The sequence below is a fragment of the Pseudophryne corroboree genome, chromosome 10 (genome assembly GCF_028390025.1).
Source record: "Pseudophryne corroboree isolate aPseCor3 chromosome 10, aPseCor3.hap2, whole genome shotgun sequence".
Classification (NCBI taxonomy): Eukaryota; Metazoa; Chordata; class Amphibia; order Anura; family Myobatrachidae; genus Pseudophryne; species Pseudophryne corroboree.
In genome coordinates this window covers 186,046,610-186,068,635 of record NC_086453.1, presented here as the reverse complement: position 1 = coordinate 186,068,635, position 22,026 = coordinate 186,046,610, and positions in this window count along the sequence as shown.

The window sequence follows — 22,026 nt, the reverse complement described above, 5'->3', positions numbered from 1 at the left end:
TATTCACCATTTTCCGGTGGGAGGGCAGCTTGCTTGAGTGCAGATATCTCCAGTTCCTGGAAGTAGATTTCTTAGCTTTGAATGGGATGAAAACACTAAAGAGTCCCTTCTTTCAGGAGGAACTGGGGACTTGGGGATCAGAGTTCAGAAGCCAGAGCAATCCACCAACTAAAATATAAAACTATACCAGGCGTGCAGAGCTGGAGCAGAGACCAGCTGCTGGAAGGCTGATATCTCTGGTTCTGGGCATAGTAGAGACAAGCTGCCAGTGTTCACCAAAAGGGGAGAGTCCCAGCGTTTGGAGTATACCCTCTGAAAAACTATAAGTCAAACAGAATCCAAGATATCTGGCTGGGAAGAGCAATTAACAGGCTTGGATGGGGACCACTGCTTTGAAGTCGGATATCTCTGGTTCCCCTTGCCCGATTTTCAAAAATCTGGTATCCCTGGAAAGAGGGGACTCTCAGCTATCAGCCTAGGGCCCTTATACTCCTGGGGTCCCTGGGCAAGAGCCCACTGAGCCCATACAAAAAGACGGCCCTGAAGGTGGCATCAGACAGTCACTGATTGAAAGTCTCATACCGGTGCGGGGGAGGGATGAGGCTAGGATCTCCAACCGAGGATGGAGATTTCCTGTTTTCTTTGCAGCTCCTGCAGCGGTCAGCTTGTGATACCCCATGGGTCACGCAGGCGGTCAATAAGTGTCAGAGATGATCTGATACTGCATCCTAAGACATTTGGATCAGTAATGCATGCAGGAGGCGTGATGCCGCCTGCTGCATTACTACTATATTAGTGGTTTTGCTGCTGCTTCTATGTAAGCAGCAGCTATAGCACCTCCAACCACATCTGAATTAAGCCCTTAGTGCAGAATCCCCCTTTCCATTTGTACTATTGTCCAACTGTATGTAATAATTCATAATCATTAGTTGTTTGCGAACACATCGAAGGAAGCAGGCATTCATGATGTAAATAATACGTACAAAAAATACTTAAAAGTGTAAGATAAGGTTAGTGCAACACCCCTTTGACCATGGGTTGATGTGAATGCTACAAGAAACAACAACTTACTGTATGTGTTAGGCACTTGAGGGAGATATCTTGCAAAGGCTCAAAAGGAATCAGACATTGGGGAGGTAAAGTTGCCAAGGTGCCAAAAGGTTTAAGAAAAAGGAAGCTTAAATCATTTACATTAACACAACAGAATGAATGTCTTCTAAATCCTACAGTACATCTTAGACTTTTTTTCTGGCTTTCAGAACTAGCTAAACTACTCCCTTGCATCTTAGCAACAACTTTTCAATATGCTTATAGAGCAGGGCTGGCCAAACCGGTCCTCGAGATCTACCAACGGTTCATGTTTTCCAGGCCTCCTGGAGATCTGTAGAATTGTCAATTAGGAATGAATGCAGCACATCTTAATTAGTAATGACTACACCTGTGCACCAGCTAGGTAGTCTGGAAAATGTGAACTGTTGGTAGATCTTGAGGACTGGTTTGGCCAGCCCTGTTATAGAGAAAGGGATGTGATTATAGCAGGTGCGCCTAACGGCAGTGTGCATCGGGACTATTGAAATACCAAAAGGAGGATTCCTCCTTCCTCCACCACAATGTATAATAAACAGTAAAAAAAACAAACCTAAAAAATGGTATGACTTATCCAGCGCTACTGTCTAATGATTTCCATATGCTTTTTCCAGGTGATATTCCTTAGGAACGCTTAGTCAAGATTGGTCCAGGTGTTCCCAAAACAATGAGGGAATGTATATAGTGAAGTAGTTTTTTAATAAAAGTACACAGTTAAAAAATTTCACACTAAAACATTTCATATATGAGAATGCTCCATACAAATAAAACTCCACACAAATCTAATGTGATATGGCAGCCCGGATGGCTATGATAAGTATCATTACCGGAGAAATATGAACTTACACCAGGCAGTTCAAAAGCAGCTTCATAGGTATGAGTTCCGGGTTTCTCATAGCTTATCAGCGCAGAACTCAAGTCCCCGGATCCTGCCAATCAGAGCTTCCGTTAACAGCTAAACACGAGTGCTTCCTTTTCAGTATGAGTTAGGTTGCAAAAAAACGTCCTATGTATGAACTAACAGATATGGCAGATGAAGTAAAACAAGAACAGTATTCATAAATTGGACTGTCACATTACCACTTAATAAGATATTTTATTAAAAAAAATGGGATATAAGCACTACAGAACAAGACATCAGTGTCTAAACACGAATTTGCAACTGAAATGCAAAAAAAGTTAACACTATATAGTAGATACTGTATAATAATGTCACTAAGATAAAAGAGTGTATATGTACATTGTGTATATGTGAAAACAGTGACAAAACTCCCATAGAAAGAATTTGTGGGAGCTGGGCAAACCATGGCCCTCATTCTGAGTTGTTCGCTCGCAAGCTGCTTTTAGCAGCTTTGCACACGCTAAGCCGCCGCCTACTGGGAGTGAATCCTAGCTTATCAAAATTGCGAACGAAAGATTAGCAAATTTGCGAATAGACAGTTCTTAGCAGTTTCTGAGTAGCTCCACACTTACTCGGCAACTGCGATCAGTTCAGTCAGTTTCGTTCCTGGTTTGACGTCACAAACACACCCAGCGTTCGCCCAGACACTCCTCCGTTTCTCCAGCCACTCCCACGTTTTTCCCAGAAACGGTAGCGTTTTTTCGCACACACCCATAAAACGGACAGTTTCCGCCCAGAAACACCCACTTCCTGTCAATCACATTACGATCACCAGAACAAAGAAAAAACCTTGTAATGCCGTGAGTAAAATACCTAACTGCATAGCAAATTTACTTGGCGCAGTCGCACTGCGGACATTGCGCATGCGCATTAGTGACTAATCGCTCCGTTGCGACAAAAAAATAACGAGTGAACAACTCGGAATGACCACCCATGAGTGTAGGTGAAAAAGAGTCTAAAAAAGTAGTGACAGAGATTAAAAACAGAAACATGAACCAAAAAGATTGTGTGCAATACATAAAATTTGGAAAACCAGATAAGATTGGTTAACTTGGACAAGAAGAACAATTTTTGCCCTTTGCAAAGATCAAAGAAAGAATAGATTGCAGAACATGTGTAATTATATGTATAGAGATCTGCTTTCCTCCGTTATATCAAAAGTTAGTGAACAAGGGGATGAGAGTCTCCTGCACTGACACACTGAAATAAAAACAGGAGCAGCATCTGCTACATAAAAATCCCTGGTGCTAGTGCAGGTCAGGGTAGTATAAACAAAAGATCCACAGATGAGTTACCCACAGAAATAATAGCAGTCAAGATACCTGAAGCAATATAATGCTGCAGTCCTCAAGGTTCATGGTGCAGAGGGGTCCTTTGTAAGCACAAAGGTACCCCCAGAGCACATGGTGCACATTTCACCGGGTCTTCTTCACATACATTTTTTTATTATTTCTGCTATATAAATACATTTGTATTTTATTATCTATTGATGGCACAACTATCTCCTCTAGCCCCAAGTGTGCTGTCTTGGAGTAATCCTTGAATCCTCCCTCTACTTAAAACCACACATTCAGCACCTCTCACAAACCTGCTGTTTTCATCTCAAAAATATTTCCAGGACTAGACCCTTTCTGACCCAGGATGCTACTAAGACCCTTATCCACTCACTGGTTAACTCCAGACTAGACTACTGTAATCTCCTCCTGGCTGGCATCCCTGACAAAAACCTCTCTCCACTCCAATGTATCCTCAATGCTGCCCGGCTCATTTTCCTCACCAAATGCACTACATCCACCTCTCCTCTCTTACAGGACCTTCACTGGCTCCCCTTCCAGTTCAGAATCCAATTCAAACTTCTCACACTCACTTACAAAGACCTCACCCACTCCTCTCCAATTGACATCTCTGACCTTATCTCCCTTTACACTCCCACCTGTCATCTTCGCTCTGCTAATGCATGCCACCTCTCCTGCCTACTGATTTCCTCCTCCCACTCCTACCTCCAAGATTTTTCACATGCTCCCTTTCTCTGGAATTCCCTACTTCTCTCCCTCAGACTCTCCACCTCTTTACAAAACTTCAATGGGTTCTCAAGACCCACTTGTCACGAACCGGTCTCTCACCTTTGCGGGTTCTGGGGTTCATCCGTTGCCAGTGCGGTTGCTCGCGGTGCTGTGCGCCCGTGTGGGGACACGGCGTGATCAATGGCACAGGTAATGCAGAGTCTGGGAACTGTGAGTGCGGGGACCAAATCGCCTAAGGCACTGCGGTGTGTCTGCTGTATAGGAGGTGGCCATGTTGGAGACCAAATAGCTAATACTGAGCACTTGTGAAAACACCTGTGGGCAGGTGTAAGCCAATCCCGTGCTTGTGCTGCCTTTAAGTAGGCTGGGATTATGTTACTCTGGGCCAGTGCTTTGTTGTATCAAAGCTGTGCTCTAGCTCTGAGCTCTCTCCGTGCATTCCTGTGTGATTCCCGTGGTCCAGATATCGCCTCCGTTCCCAGAGGTCCGTCTGCAGCCTTCACTGCTGAAAGATCCACCGGCTCTCCGCTGTGCTGTCAGTTAATTGCACTCCTATTGGAAATAGTTGGATTCCCAGTGTCCTGCATGAGGTTACCTTGTAAGTCTGCCTATCATTCAAAGTCTGGAGGATTCTGTTTCTCTCAGCTGTTCGTTTGTTCAACTCTGCATTTAACCCATTCATCACCTTGTCTTCTACTACAGTTTCACAGTGATCTCCGGAACCCGCAAGTAACCCAATTCAGTACTTTTATTTGCTATGTTGTCATTACAAGGATAATTCATCACAGTCTCTCAGTTAACTCTCAAAGCTCCATTGCCAATTCTTACAGTTAATTCTCCATGTCTGCATTAACCAGTTAAACACAATCTGCAGTTCAGCATCAAAGCTTGTTTATATTTGCTATGTTGTCATAACAAGGATAATTCTTCAGTCTCTCAGTTAACTCTCAAAACTCCATTGCAAATCCTTACAGTTATCTCTTCATGTCTGCATTATCCAGTTAATAACATTCTGCAGTTCAGCATCAAAGCTTGTTTATATTTGCTATGTTGTCATAGCAAGGATAATTCTTCACAGTCTCTCAGTTAACTCTCAAAACTCCATTGCAAATCCTTACAGTTATCTCTTCATGTCTGCATTATCCAGTTAATCATATTCTGCAGTTCAGCATCAAAGCTCGTTTATATTTGGACAATCCAACATTTATTCATCAGCTTGTTTTGCATATGTTTCCATGAACATTTCTTTTATGTATTTTTGAGTTTTCTCTTGCATATTATTCCTGCAATACTTCAGTATAATATGATGATTAACAACTTGTCAGTTAACTCTTTACTGAATTGTTATTTTGAATAAATATATGAATCGGAACTTTCTTCGTCCTCCCTGCTTTCTTCATAGCCCAGCACCTACACCTGTGGTTGGTCCCGGGTTAACGGATTCACAAAAACACCCGGACCTGACAGTAAGCACTGGCGACATGGATCCGTCAAGTGACCAATTCGCAGGAGGCGGTGCTACGTCAGATATCCTTTCCCGTCTGGAAAACCAGGAGTCTATACAGACACAAATAGTGCAGTTTATGCAAACTATGGCAGACCGTTTAGAGACTCTTCATACGGCTATTAAAACATTCCAAGTCCAGATTCCAACCCCAGATGTCTCAGTTACCACTACAGCTTCTCCTGTGACGCTGCCTACGTCCCGCTTGCAGTTACACTCTCCGAGTAAGTTTGACGGAACTCCAAAACTTTGCAGAGGATTCCTGAATCAATGCGAGATCCAGTTTGAACTGATGTCTGCCAGTTTCCCATCAGCTCGTTCTAAGGTTGCATATATTATTGCCCTCCTCTCCGGTCAGGCTCTGGAGTGGGCATCACCATTATGGGAGAGAGGTGATCCTATCCTCTCTAATTACAAAGAGTTCGTATCTTCCTTCCGGAGAATCTTTGACGAACCAGGCAGGACCACCTCAGCATCCTTGGAGATTCTCCGTCTACGTCAAGGTTTACGTCCTGTCAGTCAATATATTATTCAGTTTCGCACGTTGTCTTCAGAGTTAAACTGGAATGAGGAGGCCCTGATCGCCGCGTTTTGGAATGGACTTTCAGAAAGAATCAAGGATGATTTAACTATCCGGGATGTGCCAATTAAACTGGATGAATTGATTTCTCTCTGTAACAAACTTGATCTACGTTACAGGGAGCGATGTTTAGAGAAATCCAGGGCAGAGCGATCCAGTCCACGTGATCATCCTAGACCTCGACAAGATTCTTCATCACAGTCTCCAGTAATGACTGAAGAACCTATGCAGATTGGGCACTCTCGCCTCACAGAGGAGGAACGACTTCGTCGTCGACAGGGTAACCTCTGCATGTACTGTGGGTCCTCCGAACATTTAGTTAAATTCTGCAAACTCCGACCGGGAAACTCTCGCCTCCTAGCTTATTCAAGAGAGGTTAAGCTAGGAGTTACTTTAGAATCACGTTCTGGGAAAGAGCCAACCTTGTCTATTCAATTAGAAGTTCCAAGTTCTACAGTGAAAGTTTCAGCCCTCCTAGATTCCGGGGCAGCCAAGAACTTCATCTCCTCAGCCTTTGTCATACGGTCTAAAGTTCAAACCATGCCCCTGGAAGCAGCAGTTGCTGTTACAGCAGTGGATGGAAGTCGAATTCCAGATGGTATAATTACTCATCGAACCGTATGTCTCAAGATGAAAGTTGGTGAGCTCCATTCCGAATACCTCTCCTTCTACGTGATTCCCAAAGCCTCTCAAGATGTGATACTTGGTTTACCTTGGCTGCAGAAACATAATCCTCAACTTAATTGGCAAACCATGGAAGTCCTTTCATGGGGTAAATCTTGTACCAAGGACTGTGTAGCTACAATTGTACCTCTTCGGTCAATTAGCCTTTCCGATCTACCTCCGGTGTATCAATCCCTTGCGGATGTTTCCAGTAAGCAAGCAGCAGACTCTCTACCTCCTCATCGTGAATGGGACTGCCCAGTCGTCCTGGTTCCGGGCAAGACCCCTCCTAGGGGACAAATTCATCCGCTATCCATCCCAGAGACGCGAGCTATCCGGGATTGGTCCACTCCTACAACTCTCAAGGGGATTCAGCGATTTCTTGGCTTTGCTAATTTCTATAGGAGATTCATTAAGAATTATTCTACGTTAGCTGCTCCTATCACAGCCCTAACTCGCAAGGGAGCAAATCCTACGAACTGGTCTTCTGAAGCAATCAAAGCCTTCTCTGATTTAAAGCAAGCCTTTGTGTCAGCCCCCATTCTTCGACAGCCTGATTTGAATCGTCCCTTTCTACTAGAGGTGCATGCATCTACAGAAGCAGTAGGAGCTGTGTTGTCACAAGTCTTTGAAGATAAAAAGGTCCATCCCTGCGGATATTTCTCCCGTAAGTTCCTCCCGGCAGAACGTAATTATGCAATCGGTGAGCAAGAGTTACTTGCCATCAAGTTGGCATTTGAGGGGTGGAGATACCTTCTAGAAGGAGCTCAACATCGCATTACAGTTTATACTGATCATAAGAATCTTCTGTATCTGCAGTCAGCTCAGTGTTTGAATCCACGACAAGCTCGATGGGCGCTTTTCTTCTCACGATTTGATTTCAAACTCACCTATCATCCAGGGTCTCAGAACAAAAAGGCAGATGCCCTTTCCCGGTCCTTTGCTTCTTCTGAATTAAATGATGCTACCACGAATCAAGCCATTGTGAATCCTACGTCCTTCTTAATGACTCGAACCTCTCCAGTTCCTCCGCCTGGCAAGACCTTTGTCGCCACAAGTCTTCGAAAACGGCTGCTTACCTGGGCTCACTCCTCTTCCTTCATGGGTCATCCTGGGGTTCTAAAGACTCTCAAATTTATTCAACAGTCTTATTGGTGGCCACGTCTCAAAGCCGATGTCCAAGAGTTTATAGCAGCATGTCCTAAATGTGCCCAACATAAGAGTCCAAGAAGTTCTCCACCAGGGTTTCATCCATTGCCAGCCCTAGAGGTTCCAGCAGCAGATCAAGAGCTTCAACATCTATCTAGCATCTGAAGTTGTGTACGTAAGTCCTTGGTCAAAACTTTCGCTCGTTATAAATCTTTTGTAGATAGTAAACGTAAAGCTGTACCGAATTACAAAGTGGGAGACCAAGTTTGGATTTCTACGCGCAATCTCAAGTTCAAAGTTCCTTCTAAGAAATTTGCTCCCAGGTTTATTGGTCCATTTCCCATTGTAAAGGTACTCAACACTGTGTCATACAAAGTCAAGTTGCCACCGTCTTTGAGAATTCCTAACGCCTTTCATACATCTTTACTGAAGCCTTTGATTCTCAATAAGTTCCGTACTACCCAGTCCAAACCTCCTAAAGTTCACTCTTTGCAGAATGAGGAATTTGAAGTTAAAGAGATTGTGGACTCACGTTCCCGATATGGACGTTTACAGTTTCTGGTCGACTGGAAGGGTTACGGTCCGGAGGAGAGATCCTGGGTTTTCTCTGAAGATGTTCATGCTCCAAGACTGGTACAGAAATACTTCTCCAAAAATCCTGACAAAGTTCAAAGGTGTTCGGAGACCACCCGTAGAAGAGGGGGTACTGTCACGAACCGGTCTCTCACCTTTGCGGGTTCTGGGGTTCATCCGTTGCCAGTGCGGTTGCTCGCGGTGCTGTGCGCCCGTGTGGGGACACGGCGTGATCAATGGCACAGGTAATGCAGAGTCTGGGAACTGTGAGTGCGGGGACCAAATGGCCTAAGGCACTGCGGTGTGTCTGCTGTATAGGAGGTGGCCATGTTGGAGACCAAATAGCTAATACTGAGCACTTGTGAAAACACCTGTGGGCAGGTGTAAGCCAATCCCGTGCTTGTGCTGCCTTTAAGTAGGCTGGGATTATGTTACTCTGGGCCAGTGCTTTGTTGTATCAAAGCTGTGCTCTAGCTCTGAGCTCTCTCCGTGCATTCCTGTGTGATTCCCGTGGTCCAGATATCGCCTCCGTTCCCAGAGGTCCGTCTGCAGCCTTCACTGCTGAAAGATCCACCGGCTCTCCGCTGTGCTGTCAGTTAATTGCACTCCTATTGGAAATAGTTGGATTCCCAGTGTCCTGCATGAGGTTACCTTGTCAGTCTGCCTATCATTCAAAGTCTGGAGGATTCTGTTTCTCTCAGCTGTTCGTTTGTTCAACTCTGCATTTAACCCATTCATCACCTTGTCTTCTACTACAGTTTCACAGTGATCTCCGGAACCCGCAAGTAACCCAATTCAGTACTTTTATTTGCTATGTTGTCATTACAAGGATAATTCATCACAGTCTCTCAGTTAACTCTCAAAGCTCCATTGCCAATTCTTACAGTTAATTCTCCATGTCTGCATTAACCAGTTAAACACAATCTGCAGTTCAGCATCAAAGCTTGTTTATATTTGCTATGTTGTCATAACAAGGATAATTCTTCAGTCTCTCAGTTAACTCTCAAAACTCCATTGCAAATCCTTACAGTTATCTCTTCATGTCTGCATTATCCAGTTAATAACATTCTGCAGTTCAGCATCAAAGCTTGTTTATATTTGCTATGTTGTCATAGCAAGGATAATTCTTCACAGTCTCTCAGTTAACTCTCAAAACTCCATTGCAAATCCTTACAGTTATCTCTTCATGTCTGCATTATCCAGTTAATCATATTCTGCAGTTCAGCATCAAAGCTCGTTTATATTTGGACAATCCAACATTTATTCATCAGCTTGTTTTGCATATGTTTCCATGAACATTTCTTTTATGTATTTTTGAGTTTTCTCTTGCATATTATTCCTGCAATACTTCAGTATAATATGATGATTAACAACTTGTCAGTTAACTCTTTACTGAATTGTTATTTTGAATAAATATATGAATCGGAACTTTCTTCGTCCTCCCTGCTTTCTTCATAGCCCAGCACCTACACCTGTGGTTGGTCCCGGGTTAACGGATTCACAAAAACACCCGGACCTGACACCACTTCACCAAATCCAGCCAAATATCATCCTAACCCTCTGTTCCACGCTCTCTGTCTACCCGGTCTGTGTCACCTGTCTGTCTACCCCTTCCCTTTAGAATGTAAGCTGTCACGAGCAGGGCCCTCTTCCCTCATGTGCTTATCCTTTTCTTACTTTATTAATCTTCAACTGCACCAAATCCCACAGTCTTCTGCCACCTGATACTTATTTCAGTGCCATCTGCTGATGTAGCTATGTTTATTTACCCTGTACTTGCCCTATATTGTTTCAACTGTAAATTGCTGTTTTCCTGTTTAGATTATTTGTTTATGTACTCTGTAATTGGGTGCTGCGGAACCCTTGTGGCTCCATATAAATAAAGAATAGTAATAATAATAATAATAATAATATTGCGTTGTATGTTTGGTGAAGATCATTAAATGTATTGCCTTAAGAAAGGTGGATTATGCTGAATTGTAAGCCATACTGCCCTCATTTTTAGAATATTTCTATGCAGTCACCTTTTACTGTGAACTCACACTTTTTGAACCACTTCTGCAAGTAGAAGAGGAGCCCCACATTTTGAGTCTGGAGTCTGCTGGTATGAAAAATACCCAGAAGTATCGCAATAGCTCATCTGATAGCATTCCAAAAAATAGTTAAATATACATGACCAATGAAGATATGTTTGCTACATTTAACTTAACCACAGACTATCCCAACTGCCTGTGACACTACTGTATGTGACACAGTGACTGCAAAAACTGTGGCATTAGGCCTTAATAGCATTATATTTAGGAGTTAAATATAGCTGGACATGACTTACAAAGTGTACAGATATATTAAAGTGTTCCAAAAGAATAAAAAAAAAGAAAAGAAGTGAACGTTTAAGCAAGATGATAACATACTGTATATACAGTAAATGTTAGCGGACGGGAAGGGTAATCAACCCATCACATCGATCCATTGCAGGTTTTGCAGCACCACACAGGTGAAACTCAGAAAATGTGAATATCGTGCAAAAGTTAATTTATTTCAGCAATTCAACTTAAAAGGTGAAACTTATATATCATATATAGACTCATTACATGCAAAGTGAGATATTTCAAGCCTTTGGGGGTCATTCCGAGTTGATTGCTAGCTGCCGTTGTTCACAGCGCAGTGATCAGGCTAAAAATTGTCATTTCTGCGCATGCGTATGCACCGCAATGCGCACACGCGACGTACGTGTACAAAGTCCTTTGTGGTTTTGCACAGGTTCTATCAAAGCTTTTAGTGACACGGCACAACGCAAGAAGATTGACAGGAAGGGGGCGTTTCTAAATGTCAACTGACCGTTTTCAGGGAGTGTTTGGAAAAACGCAGGTGTGCCGGGGAAAATGCAGGCGTGGCTGGGCGAATGCTGGGTGGGTGTATGACGTCAAAAGCCAACCCTCCAATATTAGAATCAATGCACATGAAGAGTAAGTCCAGGGCTGGTCTTATTCTGCACAAAATGTTTGTGCAGGCGCTCTGCTGCACAGGCGTTCGCACTTCTGCCAAACAAAAATACACTCCCCGGTGGGCGGCGACAATGCGTTTTCACAGCTGCTAAAAACTTTTAGTGAGTGATCAACTCGGAATGACCCCCTTTATTTGTTATAATTTTGATGATTGTGGCTCACAGCTTAAAAAAAAAACAAATCCAAAATCTCAGAAAATTAGTTTATTACTGTCCATAAAATTAATGAAAAAAGGATTTTAAATACAGAAATGTCATCCCTCATGCATATAACCATTTACGATGAGTCCAAAATATTAACTATTTGATAAGTTTTAGTGACCTGGTAAAACATACACACATTTTCAGAGCACACCATACCGCCTTCATTTTTTTTTTTTTTGCTACTGTAGTTGTGCCTCTTCACTCCCTTTGACAATATGCTATAATGTCAACTTCTGGTTCCACTCCTAGTTTAAGGGCATCTACGGGGAAAAAAGAAATACGATTTTTGTACTTACCATTAAATCTCTTACTCAGAGTCCATTTGGGGGACACTTCTTGACCATGGGGTTTAGTGAGGGTTGAGGAGCCAGCACTTAGGATAACTCTTTAGGGTATACAGGCTTCTCACCTCTAACCTCTTTCTCACTTTGTACTTAATAAGTTTTAAAGATAAGTTGAAGAATAAGGACAGGATAGCATCCTTCTCATGTGAACAACCTAATAATTAGAGATGTGCACCGGATATTTTTTGGGTTTTGTGTTTTGGTTTTGGATTCGGTTCCGCGGCCGTGTTTTGGATCCGGACGCGTTTTGGCAAAACCTCCCTGAAAGTTTTTAGTCGGATTCGGGTGTTTTGGATTCGGGTGGTTTTTTTAAAAAAAAACCCTCAAAAACAGCTTAAATCATAGAATTTGGGGGTCATTTTAATCCTATAGTATTACTAACCTCACTAACCATAATTTCCACTCATTTCCAGTCTATTCTGAACACCTCACACCTCACAATACTATTTTTAGTCCTAAAATTTCCACCAAGGTCGCTGGATGACTAACCTAAGCGACCCAAGAGGGCGGCACAATCACCTGGCCCATCTGGGAGTGGCACTGCAGTGTCAGACAGGATGGCACTAAAAAAAATTGGCCCCAAACAGCATATGATGCAAAGAAAAGAGAAAAAGAGGTGCACTGTGGTCACTGGACGGCTAAGCTAAGCGACACAAACACCTCAATATCACAGGAATTTTTTGTTCTAATCAATGGTATTATTGGTCCAAATCACTGGAAGAAAATGACAAAATCACAGGAATTATTCGTTCTAATCAATGGTATTATTGGTCCAAATCACTGGAAGAAAATGACAAAATCACTGGAATCATTTGGCAAGATCACTGTAATTAATAATTAATTATAAATCACTGATAATACTTGGTAAAATCTCGCTATTGCCTGCCTAGTGAAGTAGAATCTAGATGGGATTTTGTACCGGGGACACAATAACTTCATCAATTGTCTAAATCCCAAAGCACTAATGGCGGAAAACGGGCGCACGTCTAACAGCGCACTGATTATACTGAGAACTGATTATACTGAGCACTGATGATACTACGGAGAACTGACAGTGAGCAGCGAGAACAGCACTGGACTATTGTACTGTAGTATACTGATCACCACAATGCTGCACTGTATTACTATATACTGCTCACAACAATGCAGCACAGATATGGATACTTGAAGTGAGACAGTGGAGCTGCAAGATACAGCCGGACTGCGGGTGCTCCTTCCAGCACTTGCAGGGGGCGTGCAAATGGTGGAAGGCGCCACCTCTTCCCGTCCAGTGTTGGGAAGGTCAGGCATCGCAACCGACACAATTAGACTCTCCTTTGGGATTTGTGATTTAGAAGAACGCACAGTTCTTTGCTCTGCTTTTGCCAGCTTAAGTCTTTTCATTTTTCTAGCGAGAGGATGAGTGCTTCCATCCTCATGTGAAGCTGAACCACTAGCCATGAACATAGGACAGGGCCTCAGCCGTTCCTTGCCACTCCGTGTCGTAAATGGCATATTGGCAAGTTTACGCTTCTCATCAGACGCTTTTAATTTTGATTTTTAAGTCATTTTACTGAACTTTTGTTGTTTGGATTTTACATGCTCTCTACTATGACATTGGGCATCGGCCTTGGCAGACGACGTTGATGGCATTTCATCGTCTCGGCCATGACTAGTGGCAGCAGCTTCAGCACGAGGTGGAAGTGGATCTTGATCTTTCCCTATTTTACCCTCCACATTTTTGTTCTCCATTTTTTAATGTGTGGAATTATATGACAGTAATATATCAATAGCAATGGCCTACTGTACCGTACTGCTATATATTATATACTAGTGGTCAGCAAAATTAAGCACTGTCCTCCTACTATATATACTGCGCACAACAACTAAAATGCACCACAGGTATGGATGGATAGTATACTTGACGACACAAAGGTAGGTAGAGCAGGGGCCTACTGTACCGTACTGCTATATATTGTATACTGGTGGTCAGCAAAATTATGCACTGTACTCCTACTATATATACTGCGTACAACTAAAATGCACCACAGGTATGGATGGATAGTATACTTGACGACACAGAGGTAGGTAGAGCAGTGGCCTACTGTACCGTACTACTATATATTATATACTGGTGGTCAGCAAAATTATGCACTGTCCTCCTACTACTGCGCACAACAACTAAAATGCACCACAGGTATGGATGGATAGTATACTTGACGATACAGAGGTAGGTAGAGCAGTGGCCTACTGTACCGTACTGCTATATATTATATACTAGTGGTCAGCAAAATTATGCACTGTCCTCCTACTACTGCGCACAACAACTAAAATGCACCACAGGTATGGATGGATAGTATACTTGACGATACAGAGGTAGGTAGAGCAGTGGACTACTGTACCGTACTGCTATATATTATATACTGGTGGTCAGCAAAATTATGCACTGTCCTCCTATATATACTGCGCACAACAACTAAAATGCACCACAGGTATGGATGGATAGTATACTTGACGATACAGAGGTAGGTAGAGCAGTGGCCTACTGTACCGTACTGCTATATATTATATACTGGTGATCAGCAAAATTATGCACTGTCCTTCTACTACTGCTCACAACAACTAAAATGCACCACAGGTATGGATGGATAGTATACTTGACGACACAGAGGTAGGTAGAGCAGTGGCCTACTGTACCGTACTGCTATATATTATATACTAGTGGTCAGCAAAATTATGCACTGTCCTCCTACTACTGCGCACAACAACTAAAATGCACCACAGGTATGGATAGAGAGCATACTTGACGACACAGAGGTAGGTTGAGCAGTGGCCTACTGTACCGTACTGCTATATATTATATACTGGTGGTCAGCAAAATTATGCACTGTCCTCCTACTATATATACTGCGCACAACAACTAAAATGCACCACAGGTATGGATGGATAGTATACTTGACGACACAGAGGTAGGTAGAGCAGTGGCCTACTGTACCGTACTGCTATATATTATATACTGGTGATCAGCAAAATTATGCACTGTCCTTCTACTACTGCTCACAACAACTAAAATGCACCACAGGTATGGATGGATAGTATACTTGACGACACAGACGTAGGTAGAGCAGTGGACTACTGTACCGTACTGCTATATATTATATACTGGTGGTCAGCAAAATTATGCACTGTCCTCCTACTATATATACTGCGCACAACAGCTAAAATGCACCACAGGTATGGATGGATAGTATACTTGACGATACAGAGGTAGGTAGAGCAGTGGCCTACTGTACCGTACTGCTATATATTATATACTAGTGGTCAGCAAAATTATGCACTGTCCTCCTACTACTGCGCACAACAACTAAAATGCACCACAGGTATGGATGGATAGTATACTTGACGATACAGAGGTAGGTAGAGCAGTGGACTACTGTTCCGTACTGCTATATATTATATACTGGTGGTCAGCAAAATTATGCACTGTCCTCCTATATATACTGCGCACAACAACTAAAATGCACCACAGGTATGGATGGATAGTATACTTGACGACACAGAGGTAGGTAGAGCAGTGGCCGACTGTACCGTACTGCTATATATTATATACTGGTGATCAGCAAAATTATGCACTGTCCTTCTACTACTGCTCACAACAACTAAAATGCACCACAGGGATGGATGGATAGTATACTTGACGACACAGAGGTAGGTAGAGCAGTGGCCTACTGTACCGTACTGCTATATATTATATACTGGTGGTCAGCAAAATAATGCACTGTCCTCCTACTACTGCGCACAACAACTAAAATGCACCACAGGTATGGATAGATAGTATACTTGACGACACAGAGGTAGGTAGAGCAGTGGCCTACTGTACCGTACTGCTATATATTATATACTGGTGGTCAGCAAAATTATGCACTGTCCTCCTACTATATATACTGCGCACAACAACTAAAATGCACCACAGGTATGGATGGATAGTATACTTGACGACACAGAGGTAGGTAGAGCAGTGGCCTACTGTACCGTACTGCTATATATTATATACTGGTGATCAGCAAAATTATGCACTGTCCTTCTACTACTGCTCACAACAACTAAAATGCACAACAGGTATGGATGGATAGTATACTTGACGACACAGACGTAGGTAGAGCAGTGGACTACTGTACCGTACTGCTATATATTATATACTGGTGGTCAGCAAAATTATGCACTGTCCTCCTACTATATATATTGCGCACAACAACTAAAATGCACCACAGGTATGGATGGATAGTATACTTGACGACACAGAGGTAGGTAGAGCAGTGGACTACTGTACCGTACTGATATAATACTGGTGGTCACTGGTCAGAAAAATTCTACACTGTCCTCCTACTATATACTACAATGCAGATATGGAGCATTTTTCAGGCAGAGAACGTATAATACTGGTGGTCACTGGTCAGCAAAACTCTGCACTATCCTCCTACTATATAATACTGGTGGTCCCCAGTCCCCACAATAAAGCACACTGAGCACAGATATTTGCAGTACACTGAGCACAGATATGGAGCGTTTTTCAGGCAGAGAACGTAGATATTTTCAGCACACTGAGCACAGATATTTGCAAGCACACTGAGCACAGATATTTGCAGCACACTGAACACAACTGAGAGAACGCTGCACGTCCTCTCCCTATCATCTCCAATGTACGAGTGAAAATGGCGGCGACGCGCGGCTCCTTATATAGAATACGAATCTCGCGAGAATACGACAGCGGGATGATGACGTTCGGGCGCGCTCGGGTTAACTGAGCAAGGCGGGAAGATTCGAGTCTGCCTCGGAACCGTGTAAAATGGGTGAAGTTCGAAGGGGGGGGGGGGGGGGTTCGGATTCCGAGGAACTGAACCCGCTCATCTCTAGTTATTTGCTTTGCTTTTGCCAGCTTAACTCTTTTCATTTTTCTAGCGGGAGGACGAGTGCTTCCATCGTCATGTGAAGCTGAACCACTAGTCATGAGGAACATAGGAGAGGGCCTTAGCTGTTCCTTGCCACTCTGTGTCATAAATGGCATATTGGCAAGTTTACGCTTCTCCTCAGATGATTTTAATTTAGATTTTTGGGTCATTTTACTGAACTTTTGCTTTTTGGATTTTACATGCTCTCTACTATGACATTGTGCATCGGCCTTGGCAGACGACGTTGATGGCATTTCATCGTCTCTGCATGACTAGTGGCAGCAGCTTCAGCAGTAGGTGGAAGTAGATCTTGATCTTTCCCTATTTTATCCTCCAAATTTTTGTTCTCCATTTTTTAATGTGTGGAAATATATGCCAGTAATATATCTGGAATTAGACGGCAGTAATGTCTGGAATTAGATACCACTAGATAGACACCAGATACCACTGTGACTGGAATGATGATGACCTATGCACAGTGACAGGACACTACCACAGCACCCTACAGCAGCAAGATGCAGCACAAGACACTGTATTAGTATTAGTAATGTAGTATTACTGAGCACCACAAGACATTGAGCACTGATTATACTGAGCACTGATGAAAATGAGCACTGATTATACTGAGCACTGATGATACTGAGCACTGATGATACTGAGCACTGATTACACTGAGCACTGATTACACTGAGCGCTGATGATACTGAGCGCTGATGATACTGATCACTGATTATACTGAGCACTGATGATACTGAGCACTGATGCTGAGCACTGATGATACTGAGCACTGATACTGAGCCCTGATGATACTGAGCACTGATGATACTAAGCAGTGATACTGAGCACTGATGATACTGAGCATTGATGATACTACGGAGAACTGACACTGAGCAGCACGATTAGTACAAGCCACTGTACTAGTATTAGTAATGTAGTATTACTGAGCACCACAAGACAATTAGCAGTAATACTGAGCACTGATGATACTGAGCACTGATGTAACTACGGAGAACTGAAACTGAGCAGCACGATGCAGCACAAGACACTGTACTAGTATTACTGAGCAGCACAAAAGCACTCTGGAATTGTCAGCCCCCAGATACCACTGTGACTGGAATGATGATGAACGATACACAGTCACAGGACACTACTACCACAGAACCCTACAGCAGCAAGATGCAGCACAAGAGAGACACTGTATTAGTATTACTGAGCAGCAATAAGCACTGATACTGAGCACTGATATTGAGATTTGACACTGAGAGAACGTAGCCACGTCCTCTCTGTACCCTCTACAATGCACGTGTGAAAATGGCGGCGACGCGCGGCTCTTTATATGGAATCCGAATCTCGCGAGAATCCGACAGCGAGATGATGACGTTTTGCCTCGTTCGGGTTTTCCGAGTCAGGCGGGAACAACCGAGCCTGGCTCGAACCCGTGTAAGACACGTGGAGTTCGGGGGGGTTCAGTTCTCGGAGAACCGAACCCGCTCATCTCTACTAGTAACAGACTTTTCCAAGATCCCTTACAGCAAAATCCTGCTGGTTATTACTGTATATAGCCTTTCAGCCTGGTAAAGCCAGATGTGCTTATGAACACTTCAGGAATATATGTGGGATGGTAATTTAATTAGTTTGACTGTATGTTATACACAATTGATATACATTTTATTTTGAACAAATACCATAGCTATAAAGTGACAAAGTGCACATACCTATTGAGTAAAAAGACACAAACAATTTTCACATAAAATATTTAAAAAAAGAGGAGGTAGATAGGAACTACTTTCAATTGTTTTGATATATTACAACGTATTGAATGGAACCTTTGTAAACTTATGTATGTAAACACTTTTAAAAAAGGGGTTTCCACTGCCAGTACCATACCATAGGTTAATATATATAGCAATATTTGGACTTCTGGCTCATACCGTATAGGGTATGTGGTCTGTGCCTTGATGTAAACAGGTTTCTAGTAGGCAGGCCATCAACACACCACAAACTTTTCCCAAAGAAAGATGGATTCAACAGGAGTCCAGATGTCCTTAGTCCGGCTATTACAGATGTGTGTCATCCTTTTTCAAGTGCATATAGTCATGTGTGTCCTAGGGCACTAGTTAAAGTCTAGTTAGAAATTATAAGACCTTTTTAGGGCCTTGGTTCCCGCAGTTTGTGTTCCACCGTGAAACCGGAATCAGAAGTATATGTTCCACTGCATACTTCATTGTAAAATCAATGTATTGGAATTGACAATAAGATGCATACCTCCCAAATGTCCCGATTTGGGTGGGACAGTCCTATTTTTCTGGGACTGAGCCCCTCTCCCACCCGCTGGTCGCAGTGTCCCATTGGTGTTTGAGGGCAGTTGGGAGACCGTCTCACCCACTGCAGAGCAGTGGTGAATAGATGCTGTATGCATGCACCTAGCGTCTATTCACCATCAGAGAGGGACAGGGAACATGCCAGCCACTCACAGAGTGCTCGGCATGCCCCCCACAGTGGGGAAAATGGGGGCAAGGCCTGCAAATGTAGCACATCCTGCGAGGCCCACCCCCTACCAGAGAATGCACACCCCCTAATCTAACCAGTGTCCCTCCTCCAAGCTTCAGAAACTTGGGAGGTATGAAGGTGGTCTATGCATGGGTTGGGTTCGGGTGACCGGAAGTCGGGATCCCGGCGGTCAGCATACCGACGCTGGGATCCTGGACGCCAGAATGCCGAGTGGGAATAGTCCCTGTATGTTGGCATTCTGGCTGTCGGCATTTTCAGCAGTCGGGGTTCCAGCGTCGGTATCCTGTCCACCGGGATCCTGACCGCCGTAACGGGACTACATCCCCTATGCATTGCTGGAGACTACTAATTAAATTCCTGCTACTATCAACTAATACTGTATTTGGGCTACATGGATCTATCAAATTGGTTATTTAAAAAAGCTTTTTACTTACTAATTTCACATCTTTCATATTAACTATTTCTAGGTATAGTAAGGGATGTATTGATAACCTACTGGGCAGTACGGATGGTGTAATGGTTAGCATTACAGCCTCACAGCACTGGGTTTGATTCCCATCATGGCCCTAACTGTGTGGAGTTTGTATATTCTCCCCATACTTGCGTGGGTTTCCTCCGGGTACTCCGGTTTCCTCCCACAATCCAAAAATATACTGGTAGGTTAATTGTCTTCCAACAAAATTAACACTAGTGTGAACGTGTCTGTGTGCATGTGATAGGGAATATAGATTGTAAGCTCCACTGGGTAGGGACTAATGCAGTGATGTGAATGGCCAAATATTCTCTGTAAAGGTCTGCGGAATATGTGTGTGCTATATAAATAACTGGTAGTAATAATAATAATAATAAATACTGTATATATGAGTCCTTAAATAGGAAAATGTCATTGGTAAATTAATTCCTGGTGTGATACTTTTGATTTTGGTTTAAAAAATTCATGTTTTTGATGGGTGTTGCTGGTGTTGTTTATTTGCAGTATAAAATCTTCGGCACAATCTCCAATTCAGTAAAATATCGCAGAATCAAATCCCTGCAAATTCTACAAATAAGATAACAATCACAGCTAATTAACTCAACAGTTTCCTATAGAGAGTATATTCCCAGAACACCCTATGATATTTAAATAGTGTGGAAAAGCATCTCACATATTCAATGAGAAATTAATTCATCAGGTATGTTTTTTGTTGTTTAACTGCATTCAACTTTTGACCATTATAAAAAATGTATAATGTAATATTAATTTGTTTCATCACTAAACATCAGAAAACGTAAATTTAATTTTGTGTTTGCCTGGAACAAAGAACACAGATTTTATAATACTGTGGTAAAATATTGTGAAGCGTAAAAGCAGTTTAATGCTGTTTAAAAATGGCTGTTACTGTATATGCTACATCACAAAAATATGTTTTGCATGTGCTACATCAATAGTATTTAGTATTTGGTCTTATATGTCAGCCATGTCTGTGTAATACAGTACTAGGAATTAACACTGATTTGTGTAATTTGTCTATATTACCCAGAAATTTTGCTGCAGAAGATTGGGAAGCATGAACTTAAGCACTCAGTCCCACATTTCTAAGAAGGCACAGGAAATAGAGCATTAATTACTGAGATTAATTTGTTTTGGTCCGTGACAAAGGTAATTGCACCACTAAGTGACCAATCAGATACTTTTTTGTTTTCTACATTGTACTAGAAAGCTGGAATCTCATTGCTTGCTATAGGATTTCACAACTTTTTTTGCAGTTTCCTATTTTCCACAAATTTTTCCCAATCTTATTTTTCTCATTATCCAACACATGAGGGACACTATATAACTCAGCAACTGGATGGTCACTGATTAAGATGTAGATCAGGATTGCAAATGGGCAAAACAATTTACCAAAAGTTGTTATTATGAATTTCAGTGAAAATAGAACCAGTGAATCACTTGCAAAATTGAAGTTCTACCCAAAGCTGCCATTTATTTAGCCATTTTGAACAAAACATAATTTCATAAAAAAAAGTCTCCATCAAACATTTTATTTTAGATTTTGTTAACATGTCATCTATTACATTTATTTTTTGTCTGATTCTTTGAACCAGTGATATTAAGTGTTTGCAAATGAAGAGAAAATAGTGTCTCATTACAGGTTGAGTATCCCATATCCAAATATTCCGAAATACGGAATATTCTAAAATACGGACTTTTTTGAGTGAGAGTGAAATACTGAAACCTTTGTTTTTTGATGGCTAAATGTACACAAACTTTGTTTAATACACAAGTTATTAAAAAATATTGTATTAAATGACCTTCAGGCTGTGTGTATAAGGGCCCTCATTCCGAGTTGTTCGCTCGGTAAAAATCTTCGCATCGCAGCGATTTTCCGCTTAATGCGCATGCGCAATGTCCGCACTGCGACTGCGCCAAGTAAATTTGCTATGTAGTTAGGAATTTTACTCACGGCTTTTTCATCGTTCTGGCGATCATAATGTGATTGACAGGAAATGGGTATTACTGGGCGGAAACAGGCCGTTTTATGGGCGTGTGGGGAAAAACGCTACCGTTTCCAGAA